The sequence below is a fragment of the Tasmannia lanceolata genome, unplaced genomic scaffold (assembly GCF_043159265.1).
Source record: "Tasmannia lanceolata isolate RefF3 unplaced genomic scaffold, GAP_Taslan_0.1 ptg000006l, whole genome shotgun sequence".
Classification (NCBI taxonomy): Eukaryota; Viridiplantae; Streptophyta; class Magnoliopsida; order Canellales; family Winteraceae; genus Tasmannia; species Tasmannia lanceolata.
Genome location: NW_027518683.1, coordinates 46,295,265 through 46,315,570, shown reverse-complemented (window position 1 = coordinate 46,315,570; position 20,306 = coordinate 46,295,265). Strand labels below are relative to the sequence as shown.

Sequence of the window (20,306 nt, the reverse complement as noted above, 5' to 3'; positions counted from 1 at the left end):
AACTTCTAGTACCACAATGCTTGGGAAAGAAAAATGTACAGGAAGAAGAGACTATAAATTATGGGTCTTGCTTCCTTCTCATTATTCAGAGACAAGTTTTCATATTATGTGAAGTCCTATGACAAGCTTTGGCAGAACACAAAATTAAAGTTAGTAGATAAACAATTTGGACCTGCTTCTGAATGGAAAATGCTACAGACCATGTTCCGCCAAATGTCATTGAGAACACCTTGATTGAATAATCCAACACCCTTGATCCATAAGCCTCATTTATGTTACGACCAAGAAATGATAATCCATTTTTTTTTTTGTAGTTCTTTATCTTGGGCATGGGATGTCATTTGGGATGGGACCACGACCATGTGGGTCGCCTCATGATTCTGTGCATGATCAATGATCTTTGATTTCACATACATGTCCATGCGTGAGACCCAAAAATTGCTTGTTACCATTCACCGCGAAAATGACTTCTACCTAGTCATTTTTCATGAAAAATATGGCATGCATGGTTTTTTATTCTTCTCCTTGGTGAAGGAAAAATGAGGTGGAGCTCATCCTTGTATCTCTTCTACTCTACCATGAGGAATGTTTAGTCTTTTTAGGACTAGGACAAGAGATTACTATTTATTTGGTTTTTTCCTTTTTGGAAAGCTAGTAATGAGTTTCTTTATTTATTAGGATTTGTTTCCTAAGTATAGTAGGATTCATTTCTAATTATAGGTGTTCTAATTTTAGGGCTTTCTTTTAAGAAAAGTTTACTAAGCTGGAAATTGCATTTCTTTTATATAAGACATTGTAAGCTATAGTTTTAAATGAATCATGGAATAATATCAAAGATCTCTCTCTCTCTCTCTCTCTCTCTCTCTCTCTCTCTCTCTCTCTCTCTCTCTCTCTCTCTCCTTCTTCTTCTTCTTCCCTTTCCTAGTGGATTCTAGGGTTCTTCTTCTTCCTCTAGTGGATTCTACGGCAATTATCGGATCGTATGCTTCGGATGCGATTCCACGTTTGATTCGCTGCGTTATTTTAGTACCAACTGTGGTAGTAGTTATAGTTTTCTTGGTGGGTTGTTTCCGCGTAATTCATCAACTGCTGGAAAAGGGATGCTAAGGAAACTCATCAAAAATTGCCTAGTTCATCAACTGCAAAGGAAACTTGCCCAAAATTACCTATAGAAAGTATTTCAATTTCTTCATTTCACATCCCCCTCTACATTGAACCCTTCTTCCAGCATATGGGATTAACTTCAACAGAATCTGAGCCTAACTTGGGCCCTCATACAAAGTGGAGCCTTGGAAAAGGTTCCCACAGTAAATCAATCAATCCAGGTTGAGTGATGGAGCTAATCCAAACAATCACACATTTTATATAATAGGATAGGACATGTAAATAAAAAATAACCCAATACAAAACATGAGGTAATCATAAATTACAGAAAAGATAAAGAGAGCGTACAAAATACCACTTGGAGGGAAGTAAACAGTCCAACAAAAAACTCCACCACAAAACCTACGTTTTGAATGTTGAAGCTAAAGGATAGAAATTTCATCTTCTTAGAAACAAAATAAAGTTCAAATCCACTTTCATGAGCCTATACTTTGCCTTTTTTAAACCTCACAAAATCGTTAACTATTACATAATAAATTAGGAGGCATAAAGATCTCTCATTGAACCTTCATACTCTTAACCCTCTATAATATACTACTGTATTTTTACATAGAAACTTGAGTATGTTGTGATGCTTTCTGGTTCACTAAAACAAATGTAAAGTTCATCAAAACTTGTATTTGACTTGGGAACCAAATTTGTTACATTGTTCACAACCTTTAGGAAGTGTGTTCAAATTGGAAAATACACTGGATCCTGTGAGAATACTTCTATAGCCCCAGCAATGTAGAGAGCATAAATCAATAACTGATGGCTTCATGAAGCCAATTTCTTCCCTTCAATGTCTTGCCATTGAAAGAGTGGCATTTTTTTTGGGGTTAAACTCACCACCTTGACCATGCTAAGTGGGTCCAGGTATGGGATCTAATTCCATCAAATGTAGGTAGGATTTTGTCTTGAAGGTAATTTGTTAATACGATCAACATGAATATAGTGTTGGCTGCCATCTTACTACCCAGCCCAAAATGATATTTCACCAGAGTTAATTGTCTCCACAGTCTGAGTTTGAGATGTCTGTGCATGACTTCCAGTATGAGACTCTTGGGCTAGCCCCAATACCACCAATGTTGACCTAATATAATATTCACATTTCCAAACTCCAATATATCAGTATTGAGGGGAGAGTTAAATTGGACAAGAAAGAAAAACAGGGTCTGCAAGAACCTCGTTAATGATGATCGGATGTTTGGTTGGTTCAATGCATTTTCAAGCTGTGATGCTGGTAACTGGTAGGAACAAATGATATTCCAATGTCAAAATATACATGAAGCAATCTCAAATTGTATAATGAGTAATATGACAAGTCAGACTAGGGGATTTAGATAAAAAAGAAACATCAGACCTTGCTCACTGCGGATATTTTACATAGTTGATTTCCTACATTTTTTTCAAAAGTGATAGCCAAAAATATCAACAATGAGAACACCATACAATCAATGTAGAAAGTAGAAACACCCTTCAACTTAAATGGACATAAAAAAGATAAGACCCATATAGCCATTTGATAGACATCGAGGATTAGGGAAGCATGCATGTAACACTTGACAGCATTTTGGGAGTCAGATATACCCCTCGGTCCAAAATGGAAAGTAAAGCCAAGATGTGCAAATACATAATGACTAAGTTACAGTGGCAACGATTTCCCCATCACGAACAACAAAGAACTTCACGAGGGTTCAAAACACAGGAACCACTATTTAGAAGCTTTGAATCAATCATTGACTTGCCCAGGTTGATTCGGTTTTTGGCCCAACTGCGTTAATCATAAACTCCCTCGGCTGGAGTCAATAAAAAATTGGGTTTACTTTAGGAAAGTTCTTGTTCAAGGATGAGAAATATCCAGATTTAATCTACCACTTCCATCAAAGTTTAATATCCAATTCCAAATACCTTGGTCCTAAAGAAGAACACTCTGGTCTCATTAGGAGTCACTGTAGAATCAACCCAATTGGCCCATGTCTTCAAACCCATCCTATAAGCAGTCGGTGCTTCAAGCTCCTCAAACCCTTCTTCTCCATTTGAAAAACCTGCACTCAATCGATCTTCCAATGGGTATAATGAGATCAATTTTAATTAAAAAAATGATAATTATAACATAAAACAGATCACTTAGTTCAGAATGTTTAAGCATTATGATCTCAGAAGTCTGAAGAACTAATCAGTTATGGAAGAAAGTCATGTTGTGCTGCAATTGATTAGCATCATCAAAATTGCTTACACTATTTGGTTGCATCATCAAAAAATTTTAAAAATTATACTCAATTGTAGGAGTTAGAAGAACTTACAGCGACTTTATCTTTAGGCCACTCATCCACCATACATAAGTATTAAACACAACGATATCCATCCCTATCCAGTGCTTTGCATGCTTGGAGATAGAATCGACTTTCAGTATTCTCATGTTTGGGTCTCCTATTATATAAAGATCATAATTGGATTCGACAAGGTGCCCAATATAATTTAATTGAAGCATTGTACTCCTGTGGGTGCATTGGATAAAACCATTATAAGCTTAATATTCAAAGAAATTCGAGATTTTGGGCCTCTTTGGATTCAACTAAGATTGATTCTTTGTGAATAAGACTTTGAATTTAATAGAATTTGCATAGTAAGGCCTCTTTTGCAGCCATTAACCATATCATTTCTAAAACTATGATAACCATTATTTGCAAATAATCATATTTAACTTCAAAACCATTTGCATATAAGATTATATGCAAATAAATTTTATCCAAATAGGCCGTTAATCTGTGGAGGATTGGGGTGTTGGTGGCTTTGAATACAGATAAAGATTGATCGTGTCTCATGGAATTCTGGTCTGCTGGTATATGAGCTTGTACCATACAGACAAATGATTGTCATTGCGCTCTTTGAAGGATTTTGGTCTACTGGTATATGAGCTTGTACCATACAGACAAATAATTGCCATTTCCCTCTTTGTAGTGAATCACTTACAAACATTAGCCTCTTTCCTCTCAGTCTTTCTAGGGAGACTTTCGCATCAAACCTGGAAGATGAAGTCAATACTTATGGGTTTTCAATTATAACATAAAAACCACGCTTTAATGGGGAGTGAGATTTGTTTACAAGTTGGTATATGCTTTGTCTGGCACTAAGTGATATGTACATGATGTATATATGAATGTTGAACTATCATGCAATTTAAAATGTCGGGTTCTTAGATAAATTGACATTAATCTATAGTTTTGTACTAATTCCAAACTTGGGAACCGTGAAGCTACCAATTACTCCGGTAGGTTAAAGCTATTAGAGCTGATGTTGTTTGATCATTTATACTTTAGCACTCCCCCTCTCGTGTGACCCCTCTTTTTTTGGGTTCGGTGGATTTTAACATCAAGGAGTTGTTGGGTTTTGAATTCAGGACCTGGCGCGAGGCAATAGATCTGCTACCAAGTTAAACAACCAATCACTCCAAAAGCTTAAGGTGTTAGAGTTGGTGTTATTTAATCATTTAAACTTAAACATATATTACTACTGATAGAATGAAAGAATTTTATACAAGAGTTAGCTAACCTCGGAAAGTTGCATTCGTTCGGCTGCCATTCCCAAAGCTGATAATCATTGTCCACCCTTCCATTCTTTACACTTGATACTTGTCAGTCCAAATACGGACAAGTCTGCTCTGAATACAAAGGCTTGTTGAACTGTTGAACACCCACTTCCCCTTTACAACATTGCACTTATTAAATGCATTGAACTCCATCTTTTCTGCAACAAAGACCTCTTCTACAGAGGAATCCACTTTCTCCTCTACACAGCATTCAAATAGTTCATGTCAAACTCGCAAAATATTAGTCGAGTAGCAAAAGTGGCCAAGTATAATTACCTGTTGTAGCCTCACTTATTAGATCTTGTTTAGAACAAGGTGTAAGCTTGAGAATGGAGGTGCGAGTGAGTGCGCAAATATCTTCTACGTAGAGAAGACCGGTGTTATCAATGACAAATCCTGCTCCTGGTCTAAACCTCACGCAGGCCAGTTTAAGATTAATTCAGATGCTTCATTGGAAGAAAATGGTGCCGCAATTGGGGGACTAATCAGAAGCGATGATGGCTGGCTTCTATCCATGTTCTCTACTGAGGTTTCCAAAGCAGAGATTTTCGGGCTTGAATTACAGGTCATCGAAGCGGGTATTTGTCTGGCTCTTGAAATTGGCATTTCGAATATTTGGATTGAATCAGACTCTCTCTCTTCACTGTGGAAGTATTACAAGGCAAATCAATCATCCCTTGGAAAAGTATTACCACTGTAAGTAATATCAAATCCTTGCTGGCCAAGCTCTCTAGATGGAAAATTTCCCATATCTGGAGGGAAGGAAATGCAGCAGCTGATTACCTATCCAACACCCATTGCCCTATTAAAGGCTTTGACATTGTTCCATTCCTTGCGTCGCCCGAGTTGCTGGACTTGATCGCAGCAGATGAAAAGGGTCAAGTCTATCCTAGATTGGGCTGATCTCGTTGGCCTCCGAAGAATCCTGCTATCTTGATTCGTTTTGAATCTGTTTTGGGTGGATTTGCCTGCCCTTGCCCCTGGTGGTTGGGGTTCTGTTTCCATATTATTCTTTATTATTGATTTATAGTTTGTTTTCCTTTTTGTGGCTCTTGGGGCCAGTATACTGTATTCTCCTTTGTTTTTATTTATTTCTGGTGGGGGTCTTGTCTAACCCCAGCTTTCTCGTCAAAAAAAAAAGAAAAAAAAAAAGAGAAGACCGGCGAAGGCGCAAACTATGACAGCCATGATAGAGAGGGGAAGTTTCACTCTCAATGGTTTCATTAATAGCTTGTGTGAAAAGCATATCACTATGAGTAGAAAATTTAGGCAAGGTGTGAGGGGAGAGCTTCTATTTTGAAATATAAAGAGATTGAGTGATTAATAACATGTGGGTGGTATTTTTGAAAAAAAAAAAAAAAACATGTGGGGGTGCAACAGAATAATGAGAAATTAAAGAAGTTCTGTGGGGTAATTTTTACCATTGAGTAGGAGTAAAGTAACAATCATGTATAGAGGGTGGTGGTCTCTATTATATTGGGGGGTTAGAAAAGGTGGCATGCCAACATCTTCACTACTTTCTAACTCCATGCCAACATCTCTCTCTCTCTCTCTCTCTCTCTCTCTCTCTCTCTCTCTCTCTCTCTCTCTCTCTCACACACACACACACACACACACACACACATGTGAGCAGCTATGGAATTATCTTTGCCATTTGTATAGCATAAACATCCTCATCCGTAATAGCTATTTGTTTTAGGAAACACATTGTTGCATAATTCTGTTTATGAGAATGATTTGGAGACAACAATGATGATATTAATTAACGATCTAGGTATAATGACCTCTTTAATTAATTGACTGGGCCAGATGAACCTTTCCTTTTCATGAAAATTTGAACTCTTTTGCTTCTATAAAAACTCGAGAATCATGAGTGTCTTACATTTTATATCGAGAGGGGATGAAAAGATGTTGGTGGTAGGTCTGAAAGAGAGGCCGACTGTCTAGTTCGAGTGTGGGCTTTAAGTGTAGGCTTGATTCTCGTTGCGCCACATTTTTGACCCATTGAGAAATTGGACCTGTTGTGCCTGACCAAACCCAAGGGGGAGAATTTGCAACCATAATTGGTGGAAGCATTGGGACCTGCACGTGTCCAACTATTGAACCCCACATCATTTCATGGAGGCTCTAATAATATGAGGCCCTACATATTCTCCCCCTTTCCTCTCTAAGCCACCCTCAAGTATTTATAACTACTCTTTTTATGCCAAAAGAGGTGGTACAGGAATAAAAGGGGGCGAATGTCAGATTTACCTACATATACGGGTGATATTTAAAATATCATGATACATAGGACAATATAGTATCTAGGACAATAGATTGTGATATTTAAATCTCTGATATATCAAGATAGTTTGAAATACCGAAATTAAAATAGTGATATTTTACAACCGTGGTCAATGGCCTATTTAGTAAGTAGTTGGTAAAAGATTGCAGAGGAAGAGGAAGAAATGCTTTGCACAGAAGAAGAAGATGAAGTTTGACCAACTCAAAACTTGTGTTGGTCTGTGTTCTTGATATATTTAAAAACACTATACACGTTACAATGAGTTGGAAAATTCCTTGATTGCAGGGATGCTAATAATATACAAGGAAAATAAAAGCAACTATAGAAGAAACAATTAATTGAATATTTAGTGTCCTTATTTACAAGGACTGTTATGAGGGAAGTTGCCCTGTTTGGTGAGATTTCCTTCTAAGATAGGATTCTCCTTAATAGGCCACCTCAAGCTGATAGGGAGGGGACGGACCTGAAGCTTGTCACGTAGGAAGGTGAAGCGCATAGAAGTGAGCCCCTTAGTGAAAATGTCAACCACTTGGTCTTTGGTGGAGATATACCGGACATCAAACTCTTTGCGAACAACTTTCTCTCTGATAAAATGATAGTCGACCTCAATGTGTTTAGTACGTGCATGGAAAACTGGATTAGAGGCAAGAGAGATTGCACTGATGTTGTCGCACCATACAACAGGGGTACGGGTGTGAATACTAAGGTCCCGAAAGAGAAACTGTATCCAAGTTAATTAGGCTGCAGATTGGGCTAAAGAGCGATATTCAGATTCTGTACTGGAACGAGAAACTGTGGGCTGCTTCTTTGCACTCCACGAGACTAAGTTGTCACCAAGGTAGACACATTGACCAGATGTGGATCGATGATTATCTGGATTACCAACCCAATTAGCATCACAGAGGGCAGACAAGGAAAAATTGGATGGGACTATTAGAAGTCCATGAGTGACTGTCCCTTTGAGATAGCGCAAAATACGTTTGACTGCAGTTAAATGAACCGTCGCAGGAGAGTGCATAAACTGGCATACTTGGTTAACGGCGAAGGCAATATCAGGACGGGTCCAAGTGAGATACTGAAGAGCGCCTACAATGCTACGGTATTCAGAAGGATTTGGGAGAGGGTCGCCAGAGGAAGTTGACATTTGGCCGCCTGAAACCACCGGAGACGAGTATGGCTTTGCTCCATCCATTTTGTACTTTGTTAACAGATCAACAACATACTTTGTTTGGGAAAGGAATAACCCATGACGCGATCGGTGCACTTCGAGGCCAAGAAAATAATGTAAAGGTCCAAGATCTTTCATGGGAAAAACATCGGCTAGCTGAGTTATTGCAGCATTAATGGAAGCAGAGTGACTGCCTGTAATAATGATGTCATCCACATAAATCAGTAGAATGATGAGATGTCCCTGTTGTCTGCGCACAAAGAGAGAAAGATCGGTGGAAGAGCCTCGAAAACCAAGCTTTTGAAGATGAGTGGTGAACCGATCATACCAAGCCCGTGGAGCTTGTTTGAGGCCATATAAGGACTTGTGGAGGCGACAAACATGATGTGGATGCTGTGGATCAACAAACCCAGGGGGTTGGATCATGTAAACCTCCTCTTTGAGTTCTCCATGTCAAAAAGCATTCTGAACGTCAAGTTGTCGGATGGGCCAATTGAAGTGAACTGCCATAGCTAAGACAATCCGTATTGTGGTAGGCTTGGCAACGGGGCTGAATGTGTCAGTATAGTCAACACCTGCATGTTGGTGGAATCCTTTGGCAACGAGTCATGCTATGTACCTTTCAATAGTGCCATCAGCCCAATGTTTTAATTTATAAACCCACCGGCAACCCATGATATTCATGTGAGGGCGAACAGGAACAAGAGACCAAGTGCCATTTCTCTGTAGGGCATCAAACTCTTGGGCCATAGCATGCCGCCATTTAGAGCTTTTGTTGGCAATGGTGAAACAGGAAGGTTCAGAGGCGGATTTCAAAGAGTGAAGTGCTGTAGGAAGTGGGTAACGAGAGGTTCGAAAAGAGTGTTTGGGTTTGCGAGTACCATTCTGGGATCGCGTCACCATTGGGTGAGTGGAAGGATGCCAAAGAGGTTCACGAGATTGTGGAGAAGTTGAGGTAGATGAGGGATAATGGTTATTGGTAGAGGTAATAGGTAATAGGTGTTGAGGAAGGACATCAGGGGAGGTTGCAGGTTGGGGAATGGCATTAGAGGTACTGTCATTTGGAGAGGTAGTGGGTTGGGGTTGAGTAATGAGACAAGGTTCATGGGTGAGAGGACGAGTAGTGGGTGTCGTTAAGATAGGTAAAGTGGATGACACTGGTGGAGTAGCGCTAAGGAGAAAAGCTGGGTAAGTGTTGTCCGCGACAGGAGTGAGTGGAGGCATGGCCGAGATGTCCTTGAAGGGGAATGTGTGCTCATCGAAGACCACATGGCGAGAAAGAAAGACATAACCTGTGGCAATGTCAAGACACCGATACCCATGGTGATGTAAGCTATATCCAAGAAAGACACATATAGAGGAGCAAAAATCTAACTTAGTCTTAGTATAAGGACGTAGACACGGAAAGCACAAACACCCAAAAGTGCGAAGAAAAGTATAGTTAGGCGGCCTGCCAAAGAGACATTCCCATGGAGTGTGATTTTTAAGAATCCGAGAAGGGAGCCGGTTGATGAGAAAAATGGCTGTGTTGAAGGCCTCAACCCAAAAGTGGGTGGGCATGTGGGCATGGGCGAGTAGGGTGAGGTCCATGTCAACAATATGGTGGTGTTTTCTCTCAGCGGCTCCATTCTGTTCCGGCGTGTGAGGACATGAAATACGGTGAGATATGCCATTATCAAAAAGTAGTTTTTGAAAACGATGACTCATGAACTCACCCCCGCCGTCAGATTGAAATTGTTTTATATTAACGGATGGCATATTTTCTACATATTTTTTGAATTGAACAAACACATCATAAGCATGGGAGCGAATTTTTAAGGGATAAAGCCAAACATACTTTGTGCAATCATCAATAAAAGAAATATAATAACGAAACCCACTTATTGATAAAATAGGGGAAGGGCCCCAAATGTCACAATGGATCAAGTCTAAAGGACGAGAAGAGATAGAAGAAGACAAGGAAAATGGCAGCTTCGTGCTTTTACCCATTTGGCATGAAGGGCAAATGGAAGAAAGCTGAGCAGCGCCAAGGACAGGTAATTTAAAAAAGGAAACAATGCGCTGCAAAACATTAGAAGATGGATGGCCCAGTCGAGAGTGTCATATGGGTGCGGAGACTCGTTCACCAATGTAAGCAATGGAGCGGGGTTTAGTGATGTGGGTGCGTTGCAAATGAAGGGGGTAGAGGCCATTCTCAATCCGTCCGCGGAAAAGCATCCTCCCCGTGGCTTTGTCCTTAATACAAAAACCAGATGAGTCAAAACAAATAACACAATTATTATCATTGGTGAGACGATAAACAAAGAGAAGATTGGTAGAAATATTAGGACCATGTAACATGTTGGTTAGATTAAATTTTGCATGGGGAGTATGAAGGATATTATGACCAATGTGAGAGATATGCAAACCTGCATCATTGGCAACAGAAACCTTGTCAGTGCCTTGATATTCAGAATACAAGGAGAGGTTCCCAAGGTCCGAAGTGAGATGATCGGTAGCACCAGTGTCGGTATACCAAGTTTGATCAAGAGCGGTGGGAGAAGTAGCCATAGCAGCAAGCCTTGGGGGTGGTTGGCGTCCTTGAAGCACAGAAGGGAGGCTGTAACAGTCCAGAGCCGTGTGACCAAGTCGGCCGCATAACTGGCAAGTAGGACGATTGGTGGTAGCGGATGGAGTTGGAAGTACCAGAACCACGTCCTCCATGAGATGTACGTCCACGACCGTGACTGCGACCACGATGGAAAGGTGGTCGATTACCACCCCGGTTGTGCGATGACGTATATGAATTATGGGGTGTAAAAAGTGCAGTTGTTGTTTGATATGATAATAGGGGTTGTGGATGATGACGCGCAAGTCGCATCTTCATGTTCAAGAGAAGACCATGAACAGAAGCAATAGAAACAAGCTCTTTTTTATTTGTGGCAGAAACATGCACAACAACGGAATCATATTTTTCGGGCAGACCATCCAAAATGCTATTCACTTGATCAGATTCATCAACAAAGTGACCCACGGCCGATAACTCATCAACAAGACTCTTATGTTTAAGGAGATAATCTGTGATTGATAGATTACCTTTGCGAAGGTTCTGTAGCTATCTTTTTAATTCAATCATGCGTGCGCGAGAGAGCAAGGCAAAGCGCTCTTCAATGGCAGTCCACACAGCGCGAGAGGTGTGGAGGCCAACGACTTGAGAGAAAACATGTTCAGAGAGAGTTGCACACAGCCAATAAGAGATTTTGGTCTTGTCTATACCATTCAATGTAGGCATGATTAATGACCGATGTAACGGTCCCATCTTTGTCACGGAGAAACTTTTCCGGACATGGTTTAGAGCCATCAACGAAACCCATGAGATCATGGCTGAGAAGAAGTGGTTCAAATTGGGAGCGCCACCGTAGGAAATTACCGCGATCAAGCTTAATAGAAACAAGGTTGGATATATTGGAAATGATGAAGGATGGAGAAGAGGAAGAGGAAGAGGAGGAGGAGGAGGAATTGTTGTTGTCGGTTGACAAGGCCATGAGAAGAGAATAGGAAAAAATAAAAATGACTGAGTCTACAGCTTTGATACCATAAAAGATGGCGAACTTGGGGGAAAAGGGTTTGTCGCAAAAGGGTTGTAGCTCTCTTTCTTTCTTTTTTCCTTTCTAAACCTAAGTGTCTAAGTTGTCTGTGAAAGAGAGAAATAAACTCTCGGATGCTTATATATATGAGCATAAGAGATAGAGGGGCAGTTTTGTTCTTTTATTTATAAAAAAAACCTATTAACTCCACCGACTTAACACGCCCACACACTTCATGAAACTTCATGGAATTTGTGGTGGTCACGTGAGTGTCCAAGTGGGCACCGGGTATTACAATAACTATTGCAATTATGTTGTTATTTTTTATGTGAAACAAAACATCATAGTTAGCATTTCTAATACTATTGTCTTCATTGATAGTACAGAACAACAGATGCCTTCCACAAACTCAGACCATTAACAAAAAAATGTAGACCATAAAACATTCAAAAACAGAGATTGTGGGACTCACACAAGTTCAGAACTGGGCATCAAACTAGAACATGAAATGGGTTTTTCTATGCAATTCGTTCTCGGAATGGAAACCATCCAACTTAGACAAGCATTGGTTCTAAAACGAATAAGATCAACTTAAACTTTTTCATAAAATAAGTCAGAGCCTACTCACCAGGAAAGCATAGAAGGCCATGGACCAGAAAGAGATTTATCTGGCACTGCAACTGTAACACAAAGAACATAGACACATCGACATGATGAAGACATGTATCAAACCTCCAAACTGAATGAGTTCTACCAGCTCTTCACGCTCAGTATATATTATAGATTATATTAAGATAAGGATTGTCTGACTGAGTTCTAAATAATTATGAATAAAGAGAGTAGTAAAAAGCTGGAGTACTACGTACTTGTGAGGAACTGAATTATGCTGGCCAACTGCTCCTGCTCCTGTGAACAGAAAAAAGGAAATAAGAAAAAATACATGAAAATTTGATATTACATAACTTTAAAGGAACCTAAACGTCACTTTTTTTAAAAGATTTGCAAAAAGGAAACCTTAATTAACTTCACTATCCCTTATGAAATCCAAGCGGAGCGACAATCTGCACTTGCAAAACACCAAAAAATCATAAATATTAGAGCATGCTATCAATACACACAATGTGTAAAGGATAGAAAACAAAAAATTATTTTGACAATACCGTATCTTATAAAACTTGGAAGAATGGATACCATCATGATACTAAATCTTCACCTACAAAACACCGACCAATCACAAAACTTAGAATATAAGCAAGAAGAAAAGGAAAATGACTGCAATATAATAAAGAAAAAAAAAGAAAATGTAAGAGAGAGAGAGAGAGAGACAACCATATGAATTTACAAAATGAATAAAGGGAAACTAGAAAATGCAATGCTCCAAGTTAAAATGACATCCACAAGATATGCACCTACTCAATTCAAAGATCTAAACAATGGTGCCTAGATAGACTTTACCTAAAGGGAGGCACTATATCCTCCTTGATATCTTCGAGAGATGAAATCTAAAATCAAAGATGTGACAGACGACAATGGACAGGGTTAGGATTGGAATATAATTAGGAAAAAAATGAATAGAAGAAAAGAAAAATTACCTTCCAATCGCTTCTTCGATTCTAGCACAATTGACAGTAATAGCTTTCATTCATGAAAATATTTCCATACAACCATTATATATATATATATATATATATATATATATATATATATATATATATATATATATATATATATATAGAGAGAGAGAGAGAGAGAGAGAGAGAGAGAGAGAATCATTTCATTCATTAATATCAAAACCATTCAATTCATTAGGAAACAATTCATTCGTAAAACAAACTTGTCCATATTACAATTCTTGCTCATAAACTATTATATCAACTTTTAGTCAAATCATTTCCCCCTTTCGTTCTATATGCGTTGTACCTGCAAAAGGATAATTTATAAATAATTAGTAACTATATCGATTAAAAATTTCAAGTATTAAAAAGGTACAAACTTTTTAAACAAAGGATCATCGTGCATTAGCGAGACCTTGATAGAAACTTTGGAAAATCCACGATCTAGTTGTAATCCTCCCACTATTTTAGACAAATCATCACTTTGAAGAATTCCTCATGCCACTTTTGTATCAGGCTGTAGGCCACTCATCAAATAGACCTCAACCACAACCTACAAATGAAATTAATTAGTACATGCAATCGAATCAAATATACTAGTAAAGTAATAACCCATGTGGATGGCAATGTAATAAACATAGTTTTGTTCAAAAAAAAAGAAAAATAAATAAATGTACATACCTCATTGGCTGGAGCTGCCCGACTTGGAGCACAATTAGTTTCAGGCTGTGTCGAAGGGGTAGCGGGATTCGGAGCCTATAATATGTAATTTAATATACCACTATAACCAATATGGAAAGTGTTAACATTTATAACTAATTTCTGTTAAATGTAACTAAACAAATAAGGAAAATCATCCTATAGACTTTAAGAAACTAATAAAGCAAGAAACCATCAAAATAGGAAAAAAAATTCTACTGACATAGTAACTAAGAAAATAAGGAAAATCATTTTAGCAATCCTCTTTTTTGGAAAACATTAGTTCTAAAACAGAGAGCATATACAATCCAACACGGTACTCGTTAGAATCCCGGTTCTGATTTTTCTGAAACTTACTTAAAAATAGAGAAATCATTTTTAATGATTCCAGAGTTAAATAGAAAATCTTCAGAAAATTACAAAAAAAAAAAAAAAAACATGCTCCAATTTTGTGTTAATGAAAATAAACAAATTATTATTCTTGTTTACCTGTCCTGGTTGTGGATGGTGAGGTAGAGGAACTGAGAGTAATCCAACAATCCATCCTTTAATCTTCATACGGTCCTTTATTCCAAAAATCGAAACCCCATCCTTTAATCTTGGTAGAAAATGTTTAAACAGGGAAAGTGGTCGCACCTTTGTCTAGATGACGATTACCAGCAGTTAATTCCGGGGATGTGTTGTATCTTGGGCCAATCTTGGCCGTTGTTCTTTTGACATCGTTCTTTCAATTTAGGACATCCAAAAATATACAAATATCCAAGTGTGGTGGGGAGGCCACCTTCTGGCAAGGATGATATTTCAGGACAGCAACCAATAGTTAAATGATTGAGGGATGTGAGGTTTTGCATCCCATTGGGTAAGCCCCAACACCACCAATGTTGACCTAATATAATATTCACATTTCCAAACTCCAATATATCAGTATTGAGGGGGGAGTTAAATTGGACAAGAAAGAAAAACAGGGTCCGCAAGAACCTCAGTAATGATGATCGGATGTTTGGTTGGTTCAATGCATTTTCAAGTTGTGATGCTGGTAACTGGTAAGAACAAATGATATTCCAATGTCAAAATATACATGAAACAATCTCAAATTGTATAATGAGCAATATGACAAGTCAGACTAGGGGATTTAGATAAAAAAGAAACATCAGACCTTGTTCACTGCGGATATTTTACATAGTTGATTTCCTACATTTTTTTCAATAGTGATAGCCAAAAATATCAACAATGAGAACACCATACAATCAATGTAGAAAGTAGAAATACCCTTCAGCTTAAATGGACATAAAAAAGATAAGACCCATATAGCCATTTGATAGACATCGAGGATTAGGGAAGCATGCATGTAACACTTGACAGCATTTTGGGAGTCAGACATACCCCTCAGTCCAAAATGGAAAGTAAAGCCAAGATGTGAAAATACATAATGACTAAGTTACAGTGGCAACGGTTTCCCCATCACGAACAACAAAGAACTTCACGAGGGTTCAAAACACTGGAACCACTAATTAAAAACTTTGAATCAATCATTGACTTGCCCAGGTTGATTCGGTTTTTGGCCCAACTGCGTTAATCATAAACTCCCTCAGCTCACTGGAGTCAATAAAAAATCAGGTTTACTTTAGGAAAGTTCTTGTTCAAGGATGAGAAATATCCAGATTTAATCTACCACTTCCATCAAAGTTTAATATCCAATTCCAAATACCTTGGTCCTAGAGAAGAACACTCTGGTCTCATTAGGAGTCACTGTAGAATCAACCCAATTGGCCCATGTCTTCAAACCCATCCTATAAGCAGTCGGTGCTTCAAGCTCCTCAAACCCTTCTTCTCCATTCGAAAAACCTAAAATGATAATTATAACATAAAACAGATCACTTAGCTCAGAAGGTTTAAGCATTATGATCTTAGAAGTCTGAAGAAGTAATCAGTTATGGAAAAAGTCATGTTGTGCTACAATTGATTAGCATCATCTAAATAGCTTACACTATTTGGCTGCATCATCAAAAAATTTAAAAAACTATACTCAATTGTAGGAGTTAGAAGAACTTACAACGACTTTATCTTTAGGCCACTCATCTACCATACATAAGTATTAAACACAACGATATCCATCCCTATCCAGTTCTTTGCATGCTTGGAGATAGAATCTACTTTCAGTATTCTCATGTTTGGGTCTCCTATTATATAAAGATCATAATTGGATTCGACAAGGTGCCTGGTATAATTTAATTGAAGCATTGTACTCCTGTGGATGCATTGGATAAAACCATTATTAGCTTAATATTCAGAGAAATCCGAGATTTTGGGCCTCTTTGGATTCAACTAAGATTGATTCTTTGTGAAAAAACTTTGAATTTAATAGAATTTGCATAGTAAGGCCTCTTTTGCAGCCATTAACCATATCATTTCTAAAACTATGATAACCATTATTTGCAAATAATCATATTTAACTTCAAACCCATTTGCATGTAAGATTATATGCAAATAAATTTTATCCAAAGAGGCCGTTAATCTGTGGAGGATTGGCGTGTTAGTACCTTGGCTTTGAATACAGATAAAGATCGACCGCGTCTCATGGAATTCTGGTCTGCTGGTATATGAGGTTGTACCATACAGACAAATGATTGTCATTGCCCTCTTTGAAGGATTTTGGTCTACTGGTATATGAGCTTGTACCATACAGACAAATGATTGCCATTGCCCTCTTTGTAGTGAATCACTTACAAACATTAGCCTCTTTCCTCTCAGTCTTTATAGGGCGACTTTCGCATCAAACCTGGAAGATGAAGTCAATACTTATGGGTTTTCAATTAGAACATAAAACCCACGCTTTAATGGGGAATGAGATTTGTTTACAAGTTGGTATATGCTTTGTCTGGCACTAAGTGATATGTACATGATGTATATATGAATGTTGAACTATCATGCAATTTAAAATGTCGAGTTCTTATATAAATTGACATTAATCTATAGTTTTGTACTAATTCCAAACTTGGGAACCGTGAAGCTACCAATTACTCCAGTAGGTTAAAGCTATTAGAGCTGGTGTTGTTTGATCATTTATACTTTAACACCCCCCTCACGTGTGACCCCTCTTTTTTTGGGTTCGATGGATTTTAACATCACGGAGTTGTTGAGTTTTGAATCCAGGACCTGGAGCGAGGCAATAGCTCTACTACCAAGTGAAACAACCAATCACTCCAAAAGCTTAAGGTGTTAGAGTTGGTGTTATTTAATCATTTAAACTTAAACAGATATTACTACTGATAGAATGAAAGAATTTTATACAAGAGTTAGCTAACCTCGGAAAGTTGCATTCGTTCGGATGCCATTCCCAAAGCTGATAATCATTGTCCAGCCTTCCATTCTTTACACTTGATACTTGTCGATCCAAATACAGACAAGTCTGCTCTGAATACAAAGGCTTGTTGAACTGTTGAACACCCACTTCCCCTTTACAACATTGCACTTATCTGCATCGAACTCCATCTTTTCTACAACAAAGTCCTCTTCTACAGAGGAATTCACTTTCTCCTCTACACAGCATTCAAATAGCTCATGTCAAAATCGCAAAATATTAGTCGAGTAGCAAAGTGGCCAAGTATAATTACCTGTTGTAGCCTCAGTTATCAGATCTTGTTTAGAACAAGATGTAAGCTTGAGAATGGAGGTGCGAGTGAGTGCGCAAATATCTTCTGCGTAGAGAAGACCGGCAATGGCGAAGGCGCAAACTATGACAGCCATGATAGAGAGGGGAAGTTTCACTTTCGATGGTTTCATTAATAGCTTGTGTGAAATGCATATCACTGTGAGTAGAAAATTCAGGCAAGGTGTGAGGGGAGAGCTTCTATTTTGAAATATAAACAGATTGAGTGATTAATAACATGAGGGTGGTATTTTTGAGAGAAAAAAAACATGTGGGGGTGCAACAAAAAAACAGAGAAGGGTGCTCTCTCTCTCTCTCTCTCTCTCTCTCTCTCTCTCTCACACACACACACACACATGTGGCCAGCTATGGGATTATCTTTGCCATTTGTATAGCATAAACATCATCGTCCTTAATAGCTATTTGTTTTAGGAAACACATTGTTGCATAATTCTGTTTATGAGAATGATTTGGAGACAACAGTGATGATATTAATTAACGATCTAGGTATAATGACCTCTTTAATTAATTGACTGGGCCTGATGAACCTTTCCTTTTCATGAAAATTTGAACTCTTCTACTTCTATAAAAACTCGAGAACCATGAGTGTCTTACATTTTATATCGAGAGGGGATGAAAAGATGTTGGTGGTAGGTCTGAAAGAGAGGCCGACTGTCTAGGTCGAGTGTGGGCTTTAAGTGTAGGCCTGATTCTTGCAGCGCCACATTTTTGACCCATTGAGAAATTGGGCTTGTTGTGCCTAACCAAACCCAAGGGGGAGAATTTGCAACCATAATTGGTGGACGCATTGGGACCCGCACGTGTCCAACAATTGAACCCCACATCATTTCATGGAGGCTCTAATAATACGAAGCCATACATATTCTCCCCCTTTCCTCTCCAAGCCACCCTCAAGTATTTATAACCATGGTTTTAAATTTCGACCGAAATCCGAAATGGCACATACCCGAAACGTGTCATTATTTTGTACAAGATTTCGAAATTTTGGTCGAAATTTCGTTATTTCCGAAATTTCATTCGAAATTTTAGGGATTTCGACCATTTTTTCCGATTTTTTATCCCGAAATTTCAGGGATTTCAATAACGAATAAAATATTCTTTTTATTAGTCCGTCGGATTTCGAGCAAAATTTCGATTTCGTTGCCGAAACCGGTACCAAAACTGAAACTTAAAACCATGTTTATAACTACTCTTTTTATCCCAAAAGAGGTGATCCAGGAATAAAAGGGGGCGAATGTCAGATTTACCTACATATACGAGTGATATTTAAAATTTCATGATACATATATAGTATCTAGGACTATAGATTGTGATATTTAAAGCTCTGATATATCAAGATAGTTTAAAATACCGATATTAAAATAGTGATATTTTACAACCGTGGTCAATGGCCTATGTAGTTAGTAGTTGGTTCCCATTGTTTCTACCAATGGGAGCTGTTGGGTAAAAAAAAAGATAAAAATATCTATTTTGTGAAAAATTCCCTCATTTCATTTTTAGATAATTAATTTGTGTAATGTTCTTGGTTAAAAATGTAGATGCAAAATTGTCCCAAAATAAAGCTAAACACCTATTTATATGAATTCAAGTCTAGGTTTTTGAACTGCTTAGGTTTGATTTTCAACATCTAAGACGAATGACTCAGTTATTAGTGTTATTTTACTTTCAAAGGATAACAATATTAAGTAAAGAAAGATTTGGTATGAAAAGCATCGAAACTTCTAGTCCCACAATGCTGGGAAAGAGAAATGTATAGGAAGAAAAGGCTGTAAATTTTGGGTCTTGTTACCTTCTCATTATTTAGAGACAAGTTTTCATACCCATGTGAAGTCCTATGGCAAGCTTTGGGAGAACACAAAATTAAAATTAATTTTGTCGTGTTCGTCCATTGGCGCAACGGTAAGGTTGATCCAATGTGACCTAGTGGTCAAGTTCATCTAGCCCTCCCCAGACCCCATAATGGTGGGAGCCTCGTGCACTAGGCCGCCTTATTTTGTTGCATTCGTCCACATTGTCACGGGTGCCTTTCTTTGTCGTGTTCGGGAAAGTTGTAAGTGATCCCACCATGCCGATGCTCCACCATGCTGCAAGCTTAACCCTCTTCTCATCGGGAATCCCCATATAGTAAAAACAATTGCTCGACCTCTGCCAACCAATCTAGGAAATATTCAATATGAAGATGACCGTTGGAAGTGGGAAGGTCAATCTTCATACAAAAATCCCAAGAATCTCGATCTCCACCGCACGATAACCTCTAACGGTGTCCGGTCTCGCAAAAACTCGTTCGTCATATTCACCATCCTCGCTGGATTCCTCCTCATAGGCCATAGGTCCTCTAAACGTTCCAACCCTCATTGATTTTCACATAGGAACTCAAGAAACTTAGCCTTTGATAGAACACCGTTCTATCAGAAAAGAAACTAGGGAAGAAGATGATAGGGAAAAGATAAAGATTGAGTTAATTCGAGAAAACTCAGGCCTCCAATGAGTTAATTCGAGGAAACTCGACCTCCAATATGCAAACTGCACTTAATTTGATTATTCCTTGCTCAATAGCCATACGACATC

The 20,306-nt window shown here is 38.4% G+C and overlaps 1 long non-coding RNA gene and 2 pseudogenes across 2 annotated transcripts; all 3 read right to left on the bottom strand.

Annotated features, from left to right (window-relative positions):
- Positions 1-1,454: 1,454 nt before the first annotated feature.
- LOC143880380 (protein trichome birefringence-like 3) lies at positions 1,455-5,959 on the bottom strand (annotated as a pseudogene).
- Positions 5,960-11,972: 6,013 nt separating this feature from the next.
- On the bottom strand, positions 11,973-13,339 carry LOC143878645 (uncharacterized). Its single transcript, XR_013251068.1, has 3 exons — positions 13,212-13,339; positions 12,623-12,662; positions 11,973-12,436 (listed from the first exon to the last, which is right to left on the bottom strand). It is a non-coding gene; the product is annotated as an uncharacterized LOC143878645 (long non-coding RNA).
- Positions 13,340-14,721: 1,382 nt separating this feature from the next.
- LOC143879095 (protein trichome birefringence-like 3) lies at positions 14,722-20,066 on the bottom strand (annotated as a pseudogene). The gene is made up of 5 exons (XR_013251115.1): positions 19,953-20,066; positions 17,374-17,929; positions 16,609-16,847; positions 15,777-15,913; positions 14,722-15,108 (listed from the first exon to the last, which is right to left on the bottom strand). The product of XR_013251115.1 is annotated as a protein trichome birefringence-like 3 (transcript).
- Between the last annotated feature and the right edge of the window lie 240 nt (positions 20,067-20,306).